We start from the raw sequence: 8,244 nt of genomic DNA, 5'->3' as shown, positions 1-8,244 counted from the left end.
CATTGTTTTCTCCTCTACACAGATCCAAAATCTGGGAGTAATTTTTGACTCCTCTCTCTCATTCGAATCTCATATCAAAAATATTTGTAAGACAGTTTTCTTTCATTTAAAAAACATTGCTCAGCTCCGCCCTTTTCTCTCTCACGCTGCTGCTGAGACCATCATCCATGCCTTTGTCACATCCCAAATTGACTATTGTAACGCCATGCTGTATGGCCTTCCTGCTAGGGTTCTGAACAAGCTGCAGTATGTCCAAAACTCAGCTGGCAGAATTTGAACAAATACTAGATCCTGGGAGCACATTAGTCCAACTCTGAGACAACTTCATTGGCTCCCAGTACAGTATCGCATCCAATATAAATGGCGATGGTTTTTAAATCGATGCATGGCCTCGCCCCACCATACAGTTTGCTCCAACCATACTCTTCATCATGCACTCTCTGCTCATCTGATTCACATCTGCTTACATTACCAGCCTCCAAACTCCGTACTGTTGGCGATTGGGCATTCAGTATTGCTGGCCCAAAACTCTGTAACAGTCTTTTTTCAGTGCTGCGTGCCTGTACATCTGCCACTGTCTTCAAAACCAGCCTAAAAACACACCTATTTCAGATAGCTTTTGGGTGAACACAAAGTTGTATTTTATCCTTATTCATTTACTTTTTTCATTTAGAAATATTTTAATTATTTTCCTACCGATATTAAATTTTATACCTTCATCTTTTAGATAAAACATTTTCTTTTTACTACTTATCCATCTCATCATGTCTTAATTTACCTGTATCTTAATTAGTTGTTTTTTTGTCTTTGTATTTTATTATTTTTATTGTAAAGTGTCCTTGGGTGTCTTGAAAGGTGCTTATTAAATAAAATATTATTATTATTGAGACTTTACCATTGGCTACGGTAAAGTTTTCAATCTGCTGTTTTAATTTGGCTTTGTCTCGAAATTCTGTCCATGTTCGTGCGCATTGTGTTGCCCTTTTGTGGTCCATATCTGTATGTCTTCTGAGACGAAGAATAAGGGGGCATCACTGTGATCGAGGACACCGGAATTTCAGCTGTCGTTGGCAGAGGTACTTAGCGGCATGCGACAGGCACTGACATTTAACTTCCCCTCTGAACAGGGCCAACTCGGAGAACCAACGGACGTAAGGTGATCCAGTTATGGCCTCTCTCCCTTACTGCGTACACATGCTTATCATGGAGGTGACTGTCTGTCTGTGTTATTACCATGATATATGTTATGTTTTAGCATTCAATAAACATTATAACCGTATCAAACTTGGTGCTGTGAGTTTGATTCCCAGGTGAGAGTAATTATTTCTTTTATCAGAATATCAGTCCATCAGGAAAGTGACTGGTTTGTTGTAAATTTTGGCACTGGTAATCGCTTAATTACCAGTGGTGCTCCGTGGTTGATTGTTGACTATTGATTGATTAACTGTTTAATTAATTAATAAATTGGTTACCATATTCTTAAGAGAAATAAACATTTTAATCAGAATAACACCATACACAGTAATGTTCCTTTGTAGGCAAAGAAATTAATGTATATGTAACAACAGCAGGAATAACTATTTTAATCAACGCTAAATAACTTATTAGTACAAGATATTAAAAAAATTAAGGTAAATATGGTTTTAAAGACAAGGTAATAAACAGTGTATAAAGGAGGTACCCTCATTTCACACTACATGGTTTTATACAAAATATTATAAGGCAATGAAAACACAAGAGCACAACAAAGAAACATTTTTAACTCTTTTTTTTGCATTGTTTCCTCTTTTTTTCCCAATCTAGTCCTATCCACTTCCCCCAGTTTTAAATTCCTCTGCCACCACCCACATAAGAAGTCCTGAAGAATATTACTGGCCCCTATGACATGCATGCAGTTGCCAACTAAACAGAAATAGGGGCCTCACAGAGAGCAGTACAGAGTCGCTTACTTCTATCTGTGAATCAACCATCTTTTATGGAGGCACCTGGCCAGCAGGCAGAAACCACGGTTGCAACAGCAATGAGGAACATCTTCAATCCTCCATACCTTTGACACAACCACTTGTGTCTGTGTGGGCACCCAGCTGGTCAGTAACACAGCTGAGATTCTCGAGATTGAAATTACATAGTTGTACTAACAGAGTGCCTAAAACTGTTTTAAGGAATATTTCATTAAAGAAAACAGTTAGGCAAACTATAAAGCATGAAAATTTTACCTTAAAAAACTTAATAACTAGTTGTGCAATTCTCAGATAGACCAGTTTCTTACACTTTCTGATAACTGAAGATCTGGTTTTTTTCATCATTGTGAGAGCATTTTGGCCCAATCTGTTTTTGCGAAATTTAGGTTTTCTAGCACAGGTTGCATATTTTAATGGGGTTTAAGGCAAGACATAGGCTATGACACGCTATGCTACTCAAAAAAAATTAATTCTGTTTTCCAATGCAGACTTGTTTTTGTGTTTCAAATTTGGCATAATCCAACTGTGCTAGAGCTTTAGATCATGGATGATATCTACACACTCTTCTTCAGTAACAGAAAGCACAATTCATGATTCAAGTTGCCCAAGCCCTAAAGCAGCAAAGCATTCCCACACTGTCACACTTCCACCACCATGTTTCAGTTATGGTATAGTACTGTTAATGTGGCATGCGCTTTACACCAGATCAAATGACCCATGTGTTTTAAAAAGTTTTACTTTTGACTAAACAGTCCACAGTTCATTAGTCCAAACTCCCGGCTATTAGGTTTTTTTTTTACCTTACGACTCTCCCATGGATATCATTTTGGCCTCTCTCCCTCTCTCTAATAGTAGAATAAAGAATGTTGGGACAATCAAGCCTTACAGTTCCTTAGATGTTCATCTATGTTTTTTAGATCTTAGCTATGGCTTGGAAATTCCTTTCAGACTGATAATATTGTAATAAATGATCTCAGCTTTTACTAAACTAATTTAAGTGTGATGCTTGTTGATGATATTTAGATTAATATTTTTTAGATTCATAATTAGGTTCATATCTTATTAAACTCAGTAACAAATTAACTTCACTCATTCACACTTAGGAGCGATTTAGAGCCAATCCATCTGCTGTCATGTTATTCAGAGGTACACTGTAAAAAAAAATAGCGTAAAAAAACGGTATTTTTCTGGCAGCAGGGGCGCCAGAGAATGCCTGTAAAAAAATTGAAAAATACTGTAAAATTTAAAACGGAGATAAACTGTAAAAAAACGGTAATTATATTTACCATAATTAACATCTATCACTGTAATTTTACAGGAAATTGTCCTATATTTTCATGAAATCTTCTATTTTTAACATATATTAATTGTTAGAACAGTGTCATACACCTCTAAAAAACAGAATAATTCTCTTTATAAATGATAAAGAAAAGTTTAAGTACAGATATATTCTACTGTTATCACAAGAAATTAGCATATAAAACAAAAAAAACCATGTAATTTTACTTAGCAAAAGCCCAATTTTAAATTAACTGTCAGAGGTATTGCAAAAATTATCTGTTAAATTGTCTTTTTTTATTATTGAAATACATTAATAAACTGTCAAAATAAAAGCATTTTTCCCTAAAACATGTTACCTGTAGTTTTAAATTGTTTTTCTTCATTTAAAAATATAAGCTCAAAAAAATTAGAAGTAGGTTAAGATTTGTCTGCATAACACTTTAAATTACTGTGAAATTTTGCAGCTCTTACATGTTATATAGAACTTTAGAACATATACAGAACTTGCAGTATGAAAATGCAGTATATAAATAACTTTTGTTAAATTCAGCATCAAAATGGATCAAAATCCACCACAGTTCAGCTATTTTTGACCCAAATAATTTTCACACAAATGAACAGTAAGTGTAGAAACGAGGTAATGTTATATATTTAATGTTATGGCTGATCAGTGTAAGAATCAGACGTCTTTAACACAATACAGCATACAATACAATACAATAAGTGCAATCAGAATTCATTTAAATGGAAAATGTTTAACAAAGCACCATACAGTTAAGTGAAATGTCTACAAAACATGAAACACGTATAAATCTGAATTATGTACAAAACACAGTACCAACATTGAAGTTTTCAGAAAGTGCAACCACAGTGGGATTCGATAAACAGTACATCACAAGTGTAATACTCAGTATGGACTACATCTCACTGAACAGCTTGGTATTTAGTAATTGAGCTTCATGACAGTTTGTTAGCATCTAGTTCCAGAAACAAACAGTTTTGGAGTACATCAAAAGTGTATCTGAATGTAGGAGGGTAACTCAAGTTCTAAATCATAAGGTTATAAATATACAGTGTATCACAAAAGTGAGTACACCCCTCACATTTCTGCAGATATTTAATTATATCTTTTCATGGGACAACACTGACAAAATGACACTTTGACACAATGAAAAGTAGTCTGTGTGCAGCTTATATAACAGTGTAAATTTATTCTTCCCTCAAAATAACTCAATATACAGTCATTAATGTCTAAACCACCGGCAACAAAAGTGAGTACACCCCTTAGTGAAAGTTCCTGAAGTGTCAATATTTTGTGTGGCCACCATTATTTCCCAGAACTGCCTTAACTCTCCTGGGCATGGAGTTTACCAGAGCTTCACAGGTTGCCACTGGAATGCTTTTCCACTCCTCCATGACGACATCACGGAGCTGGCGGATATTTGAGACTTTGCGCTCCTCCACCTTCCGCTTGAGGATGCCCCAAAGATGTTCTATTGGGTTTAGGTCTGGAGACATGCTTGGCCAGTCCATCACCTTTACCCTCAGCCTCTTCAATAAAGCAGTGGTCGTCTTAGAGGTGTGTTTGGGGTCATTATCATGCTGGAACACTGCCCTGCGACCCAGTTTCCGGAGGGAGGGGATCATGCTCTGCTCAGTATTTCACAGTACATATTGGAGTTCATGTGTCCCTCAATGAAATGTAACTCCCCAACACCTGCTGCACTCATGCAGCCCCAGACCATGGCATTCCCACCACCATGCTTGACTGTAGGCATGACACACTTATCTTTGTACTCCTGACCTGATTGCCGCCACACATGCTTGAGACCATCTGAACCAAACAAATTAATCTTGGTCTCATCAGACCATAGGACATGGTTCCAGTAATCCATGTCCTTTGTTGACATGTCTTCAACAAACTGTTTGCGGGCTTTCTTGTGTAGAGACTTCAGAAGAGGCTTCCTTCTGGGGTGACAGCCATGCAGACCAATTTGATGTAGTGTGCAGCGTATGGTCTGAGCACTGACAGGCTGACCCCCCACCTTTTCAATCTCTGCAGCAATGCTGACAGCACTCCTGCGCCTATCTTTCAAAGACAGCAGTTGGATGTGACGCTGAGCACGTGCACTCAGCTTCTTTGGACGACCAACGCGAGGTCTGTTCTGAGTGGACCCTGCTCTTTTAAAACGCTGGATGATCTTGGCCACTGTGCTGCAGCTCAGTTTCAGGGTGTTGGCAATCTTCTTGTAGCCTTGGCCATCTTCATGTAGCGCAACAATTCGTCTTTTAAGATCCTCAGAGAGTTCTTTGCCATGAGGTGCCATATTGGAACTTTCAGTGACCAGTATGAGAGAGTGTGAGAGCTGTACTACTAAATTGAACACACCTGCTCCCTATGCACACCTGAGACCTAGTAACACTAACAAATCACATGACATTTTGGAGGGAAAATGACAAGCAGTGCTCAATTTGGACATTTAGGGGTGTAGTCTCTTAGGGGTGTACTCACTTTTGTTGCCGGTGGTTTAGACATTAATGGCTGTATATTGAGTTATTTTGAGGGAAGAATAAATTTACACTGTTATATAAGCTGCACACAGACTACTTTTCATTGTGTCAAAGTGTCATTTTGTCAGTGTTGTCCCATGAAAAGATATACTTAAATATCTGCAGAAATGTGAGGGGTGTACTCACTTTTGTGATACACTGTATAAGGCATAAATCAGCCCGAACTGCAAAGGCAAGGAACACACTGCCCAAGAACCACACCACCTTCTAATACCACTCCAGTATTGGCAGGGGGTCCATGGCTTCAGCTCCCTCAACTCTAGTCACACAGATCCCCAGAACAGTCTCCTCAATCCCCCGTTCAGTTGCAGCCATATCACCATCCTACAATGGAACAGAGGATGAAAAAATCACTTTCTTGAACTTAACAGTACACAAATATCCATTTAGGACTTAACATATCTCACTTTAACCTTTATTTCAACTCAGACGTAAAAGATGGGGTGGTTGCTGTAACAACTCAGAGGAAACTTGTGCTTACCTTCACCCTCCTAGCGCTGATGGTATTGCGTGATTGGGGGAATCCTAAACTGTAGATGAAATTGGATACTATTAAAATGATATATAAATAAAAAATTACTAAAGAAAACTAAAGGAAATCAAAATCAGCAAGACAAATATTTATAAAGAAATTACCAGCTTAAAAAAGAAGACATAAAATACATAAAACTAAAAAGTAAGTAAAAGAACCAAACAGAATAAATAATAAGAATTTCCACATTTTTTCTTCTTCACTTAATCTAAACTTAACTCAGTGTTCAGTCAAAAGTAGCTCAATATTCTTCAATTTAGCATAAAATGTAGAAAAAAAAATTACCAGTAAAAGGTCAGTCCAACTGCAACTACACATTTCCAACCATCTGTAAACAGAAGATACAAGACATCAGTTGTTTTGTTGTAAATAACTAAAATATTATTTCTATAGTAAAGACTTTAACATTACAAATTCATTGATTATCCAACACTGATCACATGTGTGTGCTTTCCAGGATAACAGTCACAAAACTCAGGTTTGTAATGATACTAACGTTACAGAATCACTTTGTTTTAGTTTGTGCAGAACGTGAGCGCCAAACGAAAAGCATGAAGTTCCCCTCAGGCTCGAGCTGCCTGCTCACATCTTAGCTAGCTAGCTAGGTTTTGTCCATGTTTTTTAATGCACTGGCACAGCAAATATTACACATCTTTTTATTTTCTACCTTCTTCTAATATATTTCTGCATTAAGTAATTTAAGCCATTTTTACCTTTCGGGAAAGAATCTTACTGCCACAAGTTGAGAATACTGGCTGTTGAACTTGACTAGCTTAGCACTAGCTAGCACCACGGCAATGCAACGTTATCACACACAGCGCACCCGGACTTAATATACAGTCAGCCAACGGCAATCTATTCAAATCTGCCTCAAGACTTCAATATTATTCACAGAATCCCTGGAAAGATGTTAATAAATAAATCACTATAAGCAGGTCCGCCGTTAGCATTAGCACGCGCGAATTAGCGTTAGCATTTTTAAACAAATAAAGCATGTACAGCAATAAAACTTGAATATTATTCAACTAAAGAGCTATATTAAACAATATAATAAGATAAACATCATGATTAGCATGCAATTAGACATATGGAAAAAGATTTTGTAAAGCTTCACATTACCTGAGATGCCATTGAAACACAATGTGCCTTCACGATGTATTGCGTAATCCCCGGTGCGTCATATCCGGTTTCACCTGATAAACTTATTGCATTAAGTAGTTCCAGGGAAATAAAGCAACTAAGTTAAGTTAACTAATAAACACAATGCAGTCATGTTTAAATCTAAAATGTAATTGATTTGTGTCACACCAGCATATATTCTTTATGCAAAACCAACAGGCACTCAAAAGTGTGTAACTGGTAAATTAGAGCATCATTTTATATCTGTGGTGCTCTGGTTGGAATGTGCACCCAACATGTTGCACAGATGAACTGTAATACATTTTTCCTGTGAATGTGGGGATGGGTAAATTATGCTTGATTTAAATATTATAAATGTGAGAATAAATCACAGTTAATAACGTTTTAAATTTGACTATGGTTTTACACAGTTTGTATAAATGCACTTATTTAACAATTCAATCTTTAAATTAATACAAATGCATAAATAAAGTAAAAGTTAAAATCTGTTTAAATTGTATTGTTGCCTGTCTAATAAGGTAGGCAATACCTTTGTTTTTCCAATTTATGTATGTAAAGTAGTGGTTAAGAAATGCAAAATTACTAAATATTTCTTTCTTTGATCACATATTTTTTTTGCAATTGTACATTTTTAAATGCATTATTAACAGTATTTTTATTTATTTGACAGTGATATATCGGCATAACAAAAGTTTTTTTTTTTGAAAATTACAGAAGATTCTGCTATTTTTGTCAATGAAGATTACTTTATTTTTACAG

The 8,244-nt window shown here is 36.4% G+C and overlaps 1 long non-coding RNA gene across 1 annotated transcript; it reads right to left on the bottom strand.

The window, feature by feature from the left end:
• Positions 1–5,948: 5,948 nt before the first annotated feature.
• Positions 5,949–7,555, bottom strand: LOC134305447 (uncharacterized). The gene is made up of 4 exons (XR_010008536.1): positions 7,465–7,555; positions 6,631–6,673; positions 6,295–6,343; positions 5,949–6,137 (listed from the first exon to the last, which is right to left on the bottom strand). It is a non-coding gene; the product is annotated as an uncharacterized LOC134305447 (long non-coding RNA).
• Positions 7,556–8,244: the final 689 nt, after the last annotated feature.

The sequence above is a fragment of the Trichomycterus rosablanca genome, chromosome 2 (genome assembly GCF_030014385.1).
Source record: "Trichomycterus rosablanca isolate fTriRos1 chromosome 2, fTriRos1.hap1, whole genome shotgun sequence".
Taxonomy (NCBI): domain Eukaryota; kingdom Metazoa; phylum Chordata; class Actinopteri; order Siluriformes; family Trichomycteridae; genus Trichomycterus; species Trichomycterus rosablanca.
Note: the sequence above shows the minus strand (reverse complement) of the source record. Positions and strands in the feature narration are given on the sequence as shown.